General features: G+C 34.3%; 1 non-coding gene across 1 annotated transcript; it reads right to left on the reverse strand.

Annotated features, from left to right (window-relative positions):
- Window positions 1-15724: 15724 nt before the first annotated feature.
- Trnat-agu (transfer RNA threonine (anticodon AGU)) lies at window positions 15725-15797 on the reverse strand. The gene has a single exon. It is a non-coding gene; the product is annotated as a tRNA-Thr (tRNA).
- Window positions 15798-16617: the final 820 nt, after the last annotated feature.

The raw sequence follows: 16617 nt of genomic DNA on the forward strand, positions 1-16617 counted from the left end.
TTATAAGCTAACTAATAATTCTGAAGTCGTTTCAGAGAATAGCTTGTTTGTATTCGTAAAAGAAGAAATTTTATCTATTTTGTTACTTATTCAAAGCTACACAGTGTATGTCAAAAGGTTAAATTCAATTTCTTCTTTTGCGTCAACTTACTAGACAACTATATCGTTCAAGTAGTTAGTTAAATACTTATAGGCGGGTCAGCACAGTTCATAATGTATGAGAGCTCTACATGAATTCTCACACTAGAGATTTTTTGAGATGTGATAACCTATGTTACAAATACTATATTAAAAAAAAAATCTCCACAAAATATGTCACATGGTTTTAATAAATCCAAACTATTATTAAAATAGAAAAAATATATCAAAACATGAATCCGACACTCGAGATTTTTTAATATGCAGTTCTCAAACATATACTCATTATGTATTTATATTTTCTCCCAGCTTGACACCAAAACCAGCTCCCAATAATTTTCTTTATTAAAAATATTTTTTTATATAAAAATAACAACTATGTGTACATAACAATTACATGTTAATTAAGCTCTGTATATTTACTATATCCTACAAAAAAATCTCTCACGTAAATTAATCCATTTAATTACTATTAACCATTTTTGTTTTGAAAATGTTTTCGTTGCTTCGAGAAAATGGACAGTGGGTTTGTTTTTCACTTTCTCAAATCTCTTTCTCATGTTAGTGTAACAACAAAAAATCTCCCACGTATATGTAATATTGTATGGAATAAAACCATTATTAAATCATCCAAGCTATTTAAATTACCCTAAATGGCGGGTACTGATTCACTGTAGAGAACGTTTTATCGACTTCCATATCTCCGTCTCACTTCAATGTTCGCGGCAGACGATTGTTCCGCTTCAACAGCCGAGAGTTCGCGATCCGGTCGACCGTTAATTCTCCCATGACTATCTTACCCAGTTTCATCGGTATGCGTTGCGCGCTTACTGAACACACCTCAGGCCAAGCTCCTATAAAACGCGCAATGCATGCATGCATTGCGGTATCTCCTATACGTCACATATGTCAGCTATGAGGCTATGACATGGCTATGACAGACTGTGGCAGTTAGTTCCAAAGAAGTATACAGACTTGTCTACCCACCATAAAGTTTAGCGTAAAGAGAATATATCACTCCTTAGTGAAAAACCATACGGTTTGTGCGAAGTTGAGCGTTATGTCAATGCTAATAAAGATGATGGTTTGACTTACGGAAATGAATAATATAATATCATTTTATTTTATATTTCCAATTCCCGTTTCATTTACACCCAATATTAAATCTTTTTCCGTAATAAAATGCGTATATAATTACTGTCATCATCTGTATTTATTTTATTTCTTTAACCCCCGTTATTCATAAACGCGCTACAAACCTCAATTAGCTAATAATAGTAATAATCGTTTGTCCTTATCTGTCACTTTAACTTATGTATTTGTAAGTAAGGGATAAACATAATTGAACTAAATCAGGCCCGTAAAGTTTATGAATAAAGTGGTTAATCTTTATTGCACAAAAGAAAAACCTTATAGTACAAGAGGCGGACTTAATGCCATAAGGCATTCTCTACCAGTTAACGATGGCTTGTCCTCCGGCCCATTTGATCGATGACCTCCTTTGATTATTTATTTTTAATGGACGCCAAAATCCAGACAGGAACTTCGATTTTGACATTTACCACAGTAATGCAGTCGGTAGCAATGTCGCGCTTCAAAATTGCTGCAGTCGACTGCATTGCTGTAGAAAACGTGAAAAAGGTCATTCAAAGGGTAATAGGGTTATATACACCGCGGGATTTAATAACCCGAAAGATTTAAACCAACGATTTTAGAGCCTAATTAGAGTATATAAAGTTATATAACACATAGTCCAAAAACCCTTAATTTAAGAGATATTAATTATTTAAAACAAATCACAAGTAAAAAAATCTCAATTCTAACACACCTTTATGCGTGACGTAGCCACCAACTAATTTTACACGCAGACGCACTAACTACATGGTTATTAGCCAATTTCACTTAATTAAGTTTGATATCCTACAAAAGGTTTCACTACCGAAATTTTGTTCTGTTCTCAATCACGAGAGTACAAACTATTTACCTTTACGATAACTGGCCAGTTTGACGAAAATGACGAAATTGATGTCAATAAAATGACATATTTCATATGTCACACAAGATATGCGCAAGATAACATCTTTAAATTTGATTGACTGTAATAAATAAAATTCATTTAGCGGATATTCACTTTGTGTACGGATTTGGAAACCCGAAGAACTATGTGCTTCCGGCACGACGGACCCACTTCAGCCTAGAAGTTCGTAAATTGGCTAGACGAACAATACCCTGAGAGGTGGATTGGCCGTGGAAGCAACGTCCTAACCTGGCCCGCCCGGTCACCCGACTTAACGCCATTGGTTTTTTTCTATGGGGAACTCTGAAAGATAAGGAAGGAATACTCAACACCGGTGAACTCTGGAGAAGAATTATTAATAAAAATTCGAACGGCTTCCGAAGAAATAAAGAACACTTTTGTAAACCTAAATAATGAAATCCGTTCAAAATTAAATCTTTGTGCTGAAAACGGTGGTACACACTTCGAAAACCTAATTCATTAAATTAATAAAAAAGCGTAATTGTTTAACATAGTTGTTTATTTTACTTTACTCAGTATAAATCAACACATCGAGAATTTAAAATACGTACTGATAAGCATGATCGATATTTTAACAAAAGGTCATTCAAGTAATCATCCCTTTCCAGCTGTAGTATGAGTTAAAACAATAAGAGGCATGATTTCTTTCGGATATAATCATGGTTAATGGCTTTGGTTACCTCACTCAAAGGAAAAGATTTTATCGCAAAGTTTCAACAATAATAACTGCACTATACCTACTGTTGTAGTAATTAATAAAGTTTTGATACAATTTGTGGTATTTTGAGGTGCCAATCAATTGAAATAATTTCAACGTAAACATGATCCTAGACATAACTTGACACTTCTTGTCATGGAACACATGTCACTGCATTCGCCGTGCATCGTATGATATCGGAGTGATTCATGAAATGTCATGCTCGCTCTCTGTTTCTCTACTTGAGATTAATTAAACTCGCTCACTCTCTGAATAAAGGTTTGTTCACAAAGAAGCGGTAAATTAATATGATTTAATTTGTACTGAAATAGTAGTTTAATTAAAATATATAATTGGACCCATGTTGATATAACATTATTTACTCGTACTGTCGTCAAAAATACGTGATTTAAATCTTTCGGGTTATTAAATCCCGCGGTGTATAAAATGAAATGATGCATTAATAAAACTTTAGTTAATTAATAATATTATATTAAATCATTAACAACTTTGACAGCACGATCTCTTCGCAGGTAGGTGCTCTACAAGGAGTTTATATTACAACATTATTTCCAAGAAATAATCTCTCATTGTTACGAAAATGTTGGTAGGGTGGCTTTAGGTTACTTTTCGTTCATATCGTCTTGGATATGGGTGAACATGGTGTTAATACACTCAATATCAATCAACCTGTAAAGATATTGTAGCCTGGCCTTTTCTCGAAAAGTCTTCTAGAAAAAATTACGCTCATGTCGTCTCGGATATGAGTATATTTGGTATCAGTGCATTCAGTATAATATCCTGAACACAAATATATGAGATGACAAGCGCGAAAGTGGTGAGGGTAGTTGCTATGACGCAAAGTTTTTACCATTTTTCTTTTAAACATACCATGTGGGGTACCAAATGAAAGGGCCTTGTAAGTAGATCACAAATATATAACACACTGTAACACTTTTACTACTTAATCCAACAAATTATTTGAAAACGTTCAAAAATTTCACAATGAGTTGAATTCCAACTGCTCTAAATTGACTAAGATAACTTGATCCCAAGTTTCATTGCAATTATACGTAATCGAGGGCCAGGCTCATACTAGTTCGGCTCATACTAGTTCTCATGTCGCGATGCGCTAACGCTAACAAAAACTAAGCGTTACGAATTGCTGACATTTGCTTCTTTTAGTTTCACTCTACTCAAGCATCGGATGACAGGATCGTTGAAAAGGGACAAACATATCCTTTGACGTTACGTTACTCTTCTCGTGAATTGTCAAATTTTAAAATTCGAAATTAGCTTTGGAATTTGTCCGGGTGGCTATTCGAAGTATAACTTGGTGGACGGTACTTACTAACCAAATAAGCTTGAGATCCAGTATCATAGATAGTTGTAAGACTTCAAGGGTCTATTTATATCTGACTGTGCATCCTGTATTCTAAACGTTTTGTGAATAGATATAAAAATTGACACCTATCATTTTTCACATAAACACAGACACTTTATGCATTGAATTATTAAACCTTAACGCAATGCCATAAGTCATAAGGTATATTTTCCTAATAGTGCTAATTCGAACTTTGTTATAAAAGATGTCATTTTATATCATTCGCGCGTGCATTTCACTCGTACTAGATGAAATATGTATTGGTGCGAGCGAGACGGTTGGGCGAATGATAACAAAATGATATCTTTTTGACATCTTAAACAAAGTTTGACTTGGCCTCTGTGGAAGCCTGGAAATACAGCATACTTCATTGACTTTTTATGCTGGAAATTGATTTAATAATTACGAGAAAAATAAGTATGTTATTCTTCAATAACTTGTACACTTACTGTCAAAAAACTAGAAGTGTCCATTAATTGTGTAGAACATTATTTGCTGTTTGTTTCCAATATCATGCTGCTATTCTGCGAATATAGCAGTTCCTCAGGCAGATAAATTAAACATGATCGAAACAAACACTATTAACCACAATAGTAAACTTTTCTCTCAGTGTGGGATATTCTCGGTCATGAAAAACTTACAAAGTTATTGTTTTTTTCATTAAATCTATAATTAATATTATTGCCGGGAGAAATTCTGACCGTGTAGTCGTGTAAGCTTCATAGCCCATTCTTCAAAAAATCTCTAGTGTGAAATTACTGTTTAGGTAGTATAAAATATAAAATAAAAAAAATGTTATTTCTCAAAAACGGGAACAGATATCAAGTTGTTAATTCGCAGCCGGGTATTCAATATGATATATAATTCACCCGTGTAGAAACATTTGACTGTGCAATTAATGTAACTTTAACTTTATATTGACTCCACTATTATTATCATGACAACATACTTAGTCAGTGAGAGCGGTCGAGTTCTTCTCTTTATCATAAAGTTAAATCGTTTTACGCGCTAAAATTATTGTTCCTAGTTTAATCTTGTGATTTAAGATTGAATTAAATAGTGTACTTTATGAACTGTATATATTTTTCCACAGCCGATTTATAGATTAAGTATATGCATATTAATATGAACGTAGTTTGTTGATGATGTGTAAAGTATAAGTTAATGTGTAAAATATATATATAACTTTTATTTGATGTATTCGTTTGCACGTCGCTATAAGTAAAAAAATAATTACTTGTTTAGTGATATCATTTTGTAATTACTTTAGTAATTTAGTTTACTAAAGATGATGAAATTTTTCGGTCAGAGTCACATCGTATTTCTCGTTTAGTCAAGAACCTACCAAAGCATTTGTAATTATAGACAAAATTGTTTACTAATCGGTTTATAGAAAGGGATAATAGATAACTTAATATAAAAATTGGCATTATAAAATTGTGCATAGATTATTGTTATATTATTAAGTAGATACGTGAATTGCAGATCCCTTAAAATATTTTGTTAAATTGTTATTTACACCGTTATTGTACATAAAAGTGAAGGTTGAAAAGGCAAATCACACGGTGAACCGTAGCCAGTAATACAGATATTACGCTCTTGTAATTATTTCCCTGCAAAATGTAGAGTTATAGACCTTTTAAAATTATTGTTAGCTTTTAAATCCGCCACTACTATTTAATTAAGGGTCATTCAAGTTAATCACAAATTAACTTCACTCGCAGTATATTTATTTGTACTTGTTATCCTATGATACTATTTCTGAATAATTATCTGATGATGATTTATTTTCTCCACAATATAAGTTCTTCTTGAACCGTAGGTATCTAGAAATACGTCTATGAATTGTATTCTAGTGTGAGTTCAAATGATGGTTAAAGTAAATATACTGTGAGTACTATCACAGCATCTCCTGAATTTGTAAATAGATATAAAATGTAAAATTGTTTAGGTACACAGTAAATTAGATTTTTTGATGCTTAGCGCATCTTAAAATGCAATTATCACTTGCATTTCTAAAAGCAATGAAGTACTTATAAAGTAGATAGTTGTTTGTATTCAAAAGTACTATTTTGTACTATAATCATATCACTTCGATGCACTAGTTATATTTTAAGGTTTTAGCGTCACAAACAATACCTAATTATTATCTATCTTCTAAGACACTTGTACCTAAATTATTTAATTTCAAGTTCGTTTACACGCAGAACGTGATTATTGTATCTCATTGAAAAATAAAACAGTACAACGCAGAGATGCCTTTGAATTTTAATTATTATTTTGTATAACCTGACGTAAGCGGTGGTGGCCGAGTGGATATGACGCCCGACTTTCAATCCGGAGGTCGCGGGTTCAAATCCTGGCTCGTACCAATGAGTTTTTCGGAACTTATGTACGAAATATCATTTGATATTTACCACTAGCTTTTCGGTGAAGGAAAATATCGTGAGGAAACCTGCATACATCTGCGAAGAAATTCAAAGGTGTATGTGAAGTCCCCAATCCGCATTGGGCTAGCGTGGGGACTATAGCCCGAGCCCTGTCGCGCATGAGCGGAGGCCTGTGCCCAGCAGTGGGACGTATAAAGGCTGAATTATTATTATTATTATATAACCTGACGTGTCACACTGCTGGGCAAAGGATTCCTTCTGTCCAGAGATTCGTATCTGCCGAGTGCATACATTCAGCCAATCATAACCTCCCTTTATATCCCTTTACAAAAATGCCGAGTCTTTATTAAGTATTGGAAGTATATCACAGCAAGAGCCAATGTGGTAGGCAGGTAATGCAATAAAGACAAGTTTGGTAATTATCAATATGTGGAGCATAAACTGAACGTAAAAGCAGGTACTTCGTAATTACATTTTTTGTATTCCAAGAAAGCTCAGTCCCTGAACTTAATCTACCAGGTTGATCGATTTCTGTCCTGTCAAAAACTGGTGCAAAAGGGTCAGATTATTGACATTTTGCTGATGATCTTAATCGGTTATATAAGGCCAGCGTTATCAGTGAAAGCAAGGACGCGGCAAGGGCGTCGATAAGGCAATTACATCTCATTATCGAGCGGCCGGCGCGCGCGCCGGTATCCTAGTGCCTCGTTCCAATCGTTTATCGAGCGGAATTGAGGCAAACTAGGAATAAAGACACGATTCGATCTTTTATAGTCATTAACCCTTAAATGCATGACTTTTTCATTTTGCCCGAAATTAATATATGTATCACATAATTGTTTGCCGATTCTAGAAAAAATAGTAAAAAAAATATAACTTCGATTTTCACTGCGAAATCAGTGTTAGAAGTTGAATTGGCTAAATCATATTTATGTAAATATGTAATTTTCAGTAATAGATATATGAATTTTTTTACTACCATTAGAAAGGTACACTATTTGTGATATACCTATGATAAAGTTTGTAAATATAAAAATTATAAAATAATTACAAACCCATAAAAATCTGCCCAAAATCACATACTAAAAATCATCAACTTCCAGGTTTTTCTAAGTTTTCCGACATTTCGTCTATAAACAAATGTAATTTTTATAAATTAAAATACTGCGTAAATTTATGTAATAATTCGGAAAGTTTATTAGTTTTACTATTGAAATAATATACAGGAACAAATAGAATTTGTTTAACCATTAATCTGTGAGCTGTCTAACGCTTTGTAGACATTTGGCAACACTATGCATTTAAGGGTTAAGGACGAAACGTCTACAATTAGACCGGTAAGACTAAACGTTCGTCTCACCTGCTTTTGATAGGCAATGTTAACTCATAGCCTATAATGGCGGGTTAAGTGGGCGATCGAGCGAGACACGCCTCATTGTCTAGGACAAAGAACTAGGTTCGATATCCATCCTAATTAAATTGGCGCTCGGATAATGTTACAGAACAGTTTATCTTGATAAAGTGGCACGCTTTGTTTTAGAATTACGTGTCTTAATTCGAATTTTATTGGCTTCAACTTAACCACTAGGTTTTCGGTGAAGCAAAACACAATGAGGAACAGCAGTGGGACGTATATAGGCTGGATTATTATTATTAGCATCAAAACATATAGACAAGTACTCGTAGATATATATGAAGAAATGAAACGGTCTGAATAAGGTCCTTGCTCCGCGGGAATCTCGCGACACTATCGCGACATAAGTCGGCGCGCTCTGCCCACTCGCTCGGAAAAGCTGGGCTTACATGTTAATGTTACTATTTATGATATTTAAAATGTAACTATAGCATTTTGGTTTAAACATATATTGTTACTCGTATGTTGAACCTCAAGTTTAACATGCGTAGGTATGTTCAGAATGCAATCTGCAGTGCGTATGTACAGTCAGAAGTATAAGTTGCGTGCCGTGACGTCATGACAGGCGACTGATACGCTGCCCGCCGCTGTTGCCTGGTCTGTTTGACTACATGCCACCGGCGGACGACTGCCACGTACCTATCATATAAATAGCACTGCATATGGATGGCACTAAACTCATAAGTAGTCCATCTTTTCTTTGATAATGAGCTCTACTATTTAAAATAGACGTCGCGGCAAATTATCTTGTGCATTTGACGTTTGGGGATTTCGAAGAATTGCCGCCATCTCGGAACATGTGTATGATACACATTGAGAAATTCCCCTTTTACTCTGAAGCTACGCACTATATGAGAATATGGCAGGCAAGATTAAAGTTTATTAAATTACTACTTACGTGCAATAGACGCAAAGTTACTTTCTGCGCACTCCTGTATACAATACAAGCGCAGCTTAGGAAACACTATATCATAATTATAAAGGTACTCTCCAAGAATAGGTACATACATTATTTCGGGATTATCATAATTTTGCGAATTATCCTACTACGGAGGGATTGCATAAAATTATGATAAACTATTTATATATATTTTCTACATTAAAAAAATAACAAACGACCCCATAAAATCCTAGCTTGAACCAACTTGACACCGCGGCCATTGTCCGTCCTCTACACTAGGCGCCGCAGCTTGCACAATCGCGTACACCCGCGAAATGTGTCCTATTAGTCGCAGGCAAATGTCATACGAGCAGCGTTGCTAAATTAGGCCCTTTCATAGAACGTGCGTGGGGTTGGGCTCTTCGGGCTGTCGTGCTGTTAGGGCATGTAGACAGCATCCGCGTTCTGAAAATTGGCTTTTGTGCTAAAAATTAGAAAATAAAATATCCGCTTTGGTTAGTCTAATTTTAAAGGGCTTTAAAATTACATACCATGAGTAAATAACGTATATGTCGTGGCCAGATCATAGAATTTGATCATAAACATGAAATGCCATTTTCAAATTGATAACTTCATGATATGTTTAGGTTTAGGTTTGACTTTTTCATGATGTGGCTATTAACCAATTATTTAATGAAATTATTGCTACATAATGATCAAGTCTATGATGAGGTCCTGAAATTGGTATACTTATATGAGGATCATATTTAAATGGAACACATCGACGTATTAACTATTGAAATAATGGTAAGATCATTTAAATGAGAAGCGTTCATCTTAATAGCAGATATAATTAGCCCGATTTAACAATGTTTTATTTAATTATTGCCCTGGATCTATTTGAGCCAAAAAAAACACAAAGTAAATGTAAGTACTTATTAATAAAATAATAAATTATCGTAAATTATGTTTGGCAGTAAGTAGAATGCAGTCGTCTGCACTACTTATTCACTCTGATTCTTATACTTGTGGAGCAGTATAAGACATAGAGTTTGAGAAGAGATATTGCCATAGGATTAAAGGCTCTATTTGGACAAGATAAGGTTGAGTAGTAACTTCGTGGTGCATGTGTGTACATTTTGTACGTGACTCGAGTACACGGGTCGCGCAATTAAATACAATTTGGACAGGTTGCTTTGCTTATTTTTTCGGTCCAACCACCAGCCATTAGTGGGGCTATAAATCTCCCTTCTGTCCGTCAGTCGTCGTTAAGAACTTCATTAACTTTTCGCCGGCGTGTGTTTTTCAATTGAAGTCTTGAGAACGGGAACGCGGAGCATTTCGGTATCGCAGCACTAATGTGACAAAATGCCAGGAAATTGATTCTACTTTGGTGTCGTTAAGAGCGCGTCCAGCGACCCGTTCGCCGCGCTGCGCGGGAAAAACGTCCTATTTTTTGCTGTCCCCAAATTAAAAAATAATTACCAGTATTAAATCCCAATATGGACGTTTTATACATTATCTTGTAATGTAAGCTGCACAATATGAAATATTCTTATGGTGCAGACAGACTAATGTGAATTAAGATGTGTTTGTTCTGTTTAGGGTAGGTAATACAATATTTGACTGTACTGGGAGCTTAGCCAAGATGCCAATCGTTTGAAGAGAATACAAGCTCATATATCTAATATGAAATGAAAGCTCATACATTTTATTAATAGTAGTTCTATAAGACTTTATTGCAAAAGCCCGTACGGCGTATGCCTGTCACAGAAAAAAAAGTTGCTCGTGCTGCTAAATTAATACAGACGAAGCGGCAAGCTACTAGTATTAACTAGATATTTATATCCCAAAGATACAATCATGTATAGAAGTACATACCAAATTATAGTACCTACTGGCAATAGTCACATTTTTATTCAAATCAGTCAACATATAATATTGCACCTACCTAAGAATGGGATGATTGATTCGTATTAGATTATCATTATAAGGTATTTTACCGACAAGCAAATGAATAGTAGAGTGAATAATTAATTACCGATAGTGTCTCGGGCCTACACCTACTTGATAAATCAGGAATGATAATTTTACAAGCCACATCCGTTTTAATTAGTGACCAGCGCTTGTGACGTGTAGGTATTGCGGATGTCCATAAAGACGGTCCTTGAAAAATCACTTATAAATATGACATATGATATATTATGTAAAGTTAATGACGACGGATAGTATGAGATAAAGGTTACGCGTTTGTTTGAACGTACGGTGAATGTGCGGAAAATAAAATAAAACTTTCAATGTGCTATATTTGCGTACAATCACATTACTTGTTGATGGATTTTTTTTGATACTGGCAGATTGTCTCCGGGTTGAAGTAAAGAAAAATGTTCGCTAAATACATTCGAGGCAACTATTATGTCTGGGGCATGGTAGCGCCCCGCCTAGTCGAATCGAAGAGGTAGCTCTATAATATTCTGTGGTGCACCAATATTTCATGTTGTCACAGTTATCTTGGCCTTCAAACTACCTTTTTTATCATTTTATTCGATTAAAGTCAATCCTAAAAATTATGAAATAATTACAACATTGCAGTGACAAATGAACGTGAACATTTTCTTCATTGTTTTTGCGGATGAATTCACAATTTAAAAAAATACGCGTCACGGCTTGCTGCCGGACGTTAACGCCTTAATATTACTTTATTACGCACTCAAAACAAACAAACAAACATTACTAATTCAGCTATTTAAAGCTTGCTTGGCTAAATACTTTTGACAGTGCTTGATCGATCGTGGTTCAGAGATTATATCGTGGTAGAACGTGAACACGTATCGGCCGATCTTCGAAACAATATACTTAGTTCCTTAACTTCCTTTTTGGTTATTAATATAAGTACAACAATCTGATGGTTTATTTATAATTTAGTATTGTCTGTAAGTATGTATAAGTAGTACTACTATTCTATTTGACACTAAATTACTAATAGGTAATTTGTTTGTTTGTCATTATAATTTCTTTGTACTTCTGATCAGGAAATGAAAAAAAAAACACGTAATAAGAAAATAAAAAAATATCTTTTGTTTTTTATGAGGCTCTTTCAATTTCAGCACGGTTCCATTTTTATCGACTATCACTATGCCCGTCACTTTCGCACTTACATACTGGTTAGAACGTGACAGGCATGGTGATAAACGATAAAAATGCGACCGTGCTACTAGGGCTGGATACCTACATGATTTAGTGATGCAAAACGTAGTTGCATGGAAAATTTGGCTTCTACCACCAAAATATTAGTCTAATAGAACAGGGGTCCATTTCTCGAACCATATAAGGCTAATATTATTAGTGTGTTGTCATGGAATTGGATTTGATTGTTACCTACACATACGCACTAGTACGAGTAACGTTTGTTAGTTTACTAAAAGGCGAGTCAGGTTGTGATTCCTTCTTGGCAAAGTTATTTAAATAATATTATATCTTATATCAGCAGCTGGTAGCTCGTGCCCTGCTAATGCAATGAATACGGGCATGTGATTGTGATGTTGCTGGACCCTCTAGTGATGCGACTTTCCAAATGTAACTCTTGAATTCTTGTTTGAATACGATTTTTCTTATTTGGCTTATAATTTTGGGTAAATTTTATATCATGTAGACAAAAGTGTATAAGTACCTATACGAAATTGACCAAAAATAATAGTTCACGACCTAACTATATGATAGATTTTTTTTTAGATTTTTAGATATTTATTCTCATAATATGAAATTACATTATAAATATAAATTATGCTAAACTAATCTACATGAATTTATATTATGATCGTCATTAACATTAACATTATATTATTTATTAGATACAAATTAAAAATGTCTTAAAAATAATCAATCTTCTGTCAACAATTTTATCAATTCATGTCAAAACAAAATACGGGAATAACTAAGTACGAGTATCTCTTAATGATCGTCATGTTCTAAATACAATAAATATGGTATACATTACGTTGAATATCAATAAATGAGAACATGTCAAATTTACACGATTCAATTTACAATTTCAAATGTCAAAGTCATATACTCATTTACTGAATAAAGTGGATTATCCAATAAAAGGACCCTCAGCTGACGTTCAAATATTTCGTCAGATGTTTCCATTCGTAATTCAGCGGGTAGACGCTCGTAGTATGTCGGGCCGATTACTCGCGGGTTTTTGCATGAAAGTGCCATGCGTCGCGGCACTGTTCTGAGTCTCCCCGTGGATCTGATTAATTTGCCCGTGACCTCAACACGTTTAAACTGTGGCAAGTTTTTTCTTACGAACATCAATACTTCGAATATGACATTTATATTTAACTCCGATTCCACTTAAATTCCAACTAACTGAATCTAATCTAATATTATACGTATTTATAGGTACATATTTACAAACGCAGCTGAGAATAATGTTGTAAATAGTTTTTTATTTAATAAAATACCACCAGCACTTCAAATTAAACAAATACGTCTCTATAAAGGAGTAGCGTTTTTATATGATGCAAAGTAATTATAAGCAATTGTGGAAATTTAAGTTAAAAAACCTAATATGAAAAGTTTGTTTAATAATATGTACCTAGTCAAGTAGCAATAAGTGGGTTATGTGCGTAGGTTATACAAAGTAAACAACGTAATTAAGAAACTGTCTCTAACTAGACTCATTAACATGCCTAGAATTACGTTAAATTAAACATTAACTTTGTTTAATGTGACCTCTTAAGTGTCTAAAAAGCTAATGTTGTTTTAAGAACATTTAGAAATTTTAATCTAATTTTACGTCAATTTTGAAATGCACAGGTCCTTATCACTTGTAACAGGCAATTAAAATTCACAATTATAATTGTTACCGTATCGAATCGACTCATCGATATGTTGACGCGGAAGTGATATCGATAGTTGTCGATAGTGGTCTAGATCACGCACCGCACTGGCTGGGCGCGGCCGTGGCGCAACGGCGCGCGGCGCGGGCGCACGCGCGGTTGTTACGATATTGTCATTGTATACAATCTGCTTAGATTATTTATTTTGTTTGTTATACAATAATACCCGGCCGCACAGTGCACCACTTGTTATAACTGCAATAGCCGGTCGAATAGAACTCATTTAATGGAGTCCAATTAGAATGGGATTTTAATGTTATATCGTAAATATGTTATGTTTGTAAGCTTTAATTTAGCTGTGCTTTGTTTTAATGATCGAAGTAAGCACAGTTTATATTCAAAAAATTATAAGTATTTTGTTGTCAATTTTGAACTGTTATAAAATATTTCGTTTCATTAAAACTAATAAAGTAGGAAAGCCATATAAAGCTAAGTTAAGATCTAATTTTGCATTAATTGAACGTGCATCAAAATCCGTACTTAAACACAAAACCCCGTATCTATTAATGATTTAATTTGCAATTCATACGTAGTCAATTTAATCATTAGTAAAATATTGAACGAGTGTTGGACACAATTAAAGAGATCGAGCTAAATAAATATCCGGCAAGTAAGGACTCGAGTTTCATAAGACCTTGAAAATATCTTAAGGATCTTATGTAGAGAGAGTTAACTTGACCTCGGATAAAGTTAATTAATCTTAAGCGAAAATAATATTAATTCTCACAAGACAGACAATAATGATTGACAAGTAGGAAGATAAGATTTAGGGATAAAGTATAAAAGGCTGACAAATATAAATAAAAAAATGAAAAATCGTTAAGGTGACAGTCCATTTCCAACCGCAGCTGCACTACTGTTCATTTTACTATGGAAATTGACAGTAACAGCGACGCGTTCAGTACCAGTAGTGCAGCTGCGGTCAGAAATGGAATGTTACCTTTAAAATTAATTTGTTAGGTATGTGGCACCCAAACCCAATGTAAATAAGTACCTATAATATATAATAATGTATAATATATAATAGAGACAACACAAAAATTTAAAACTTACTGGATTTAGCGTAAACAGCAACTAAATTTGAACTAAATACTCTCTGTTATAATATTCTTATTACGAAATTAATTATGTTGTCTAGTTACCGTAACTAAGCATGTAATAAAAATAACGCAGACGTTTGGTAAACCATCGTCATTAGCGCAACCAATTAAAGGAATAAAGTTATTAACCTTGCTACGAATGCTGGTTGCAACATAACATTTGCAAGTAATTTATATAATGTTTCCGTGTGCTACGAGTGCACCTGAGGGGTTATGTCACGGAGCTGGTGTATATATTTGTATGTACCTTTATCCTTTCGATAAAGAGTTCACATTTATTAAATTGATTATAAGGTTGTATCAGTTTTCATTCATAACTACTTATCATACAGCCAACGCAAAGGTTTGAATACATATCGCACTCAAAAATAATCTGTATAAATATATGTATGTATAAATAGAGGCTAACAAACAAACTGTAGGTGTAGCAAACAATAAAAACAACCGAATGATAATTTAACGTATTTTCATATCGCGAGATCGTTTAATTCTTGCTTAATTATTTTACGTGTAGACACAAGATTGCCCCTCAATCTAAGCTCTACTAATAAGTTCTAATTAAGGGGCTAATTAATTTATAATCCCAATTAAGTTCTCACAGGATCACGACATCATGAGTGACTTTTATGATTACAGCCTTCTATCGTCCACCGGACCGTTTACTTTTCCTTTTCGACTACTGATGGATGCATTACAAAATTAATTTTGTATTAAGCAGAAACGTCTGCGAACGATGCTATTAAGCTTCGAAATAAATTAAAAGTGGAAAAATTCACTGTCTTGGGTGGGACTTGAACCCACGACCACTGGATCACTAGTACAGTGCTCTTCCATCTGAGCTACCAAGACCGTACCCAATTCAGTGAATATTTCCACCATATATGAGCCTAGGGTGGGTTCAAGTCCCACCCAAGACCGTGAATTTTTCCACTTTTAATTTATTTCGAAGCATTACAAAATCCCCACATTAATCGGAATCGAGCCAAAGTTATTCGTAACGGATACCGCCGGTCACATATTTTCGTTTCAAAAAGTGTTTAATCGAGTTAGTACGCGTAGAGATGCGAATCTCAATTAGTGTAGTCAAATGTTCAATTACGCTGCAATTAAAAGCTATATTCGCGCGGCTTGATCAACGACATCTTCTCTATATATGGCCGGCGTTGCAATTAGAAGTTAAGTCGTAAGAAGTCGATGGCACTATATTTTTTAGTGTAAGATTCTCAGCTCTCGGATCGCGTTCTGCGAAGAGGCTTGCATCACTGGGCTGGAAGACTTGTCACTCGGTCATCCTTTACGGCGCAGACTCCACAGGCACATAGCTCACTAAATTGCTTGAAGTCGGTGACAAATCAGGTGGTATGCTAGCGGAAGCCACGCGTACCTATGTTATCATGTTAGCAATCCGCGTTAATAACACTGCAATAAATGTTCATAATTGTCTGTTCATACAGGTGTATGAAATTATTGTACTTGAGGCGGTTTGTCTCAATTATTTTTAATTTTAATACAAAATAAAAAGATAAAAAAGGATCTTTAGTAAACAGTTGAGTTAATTAGTACCTACCTATAGCACTCAATAGCACCAACAACATTTAATGTAGGTAAGTACAATAGGTAATCGATTTATTTTATATTAGGTAATTTCGTGTTTAATAATACATAAAAC

This window comes from Cydia amplana, chromosome 14 (assembly GCF_948474715.1).
Source record: "Cydia amplana chromosome 14, ilCydAmpl1.1, whole genome shotgun sequence".
NCBI lineage: Eukaryota > Metazoa > Arthropoda > Insecta > Lepidoptera > Tortricidae > Cydia > Cydia amplana.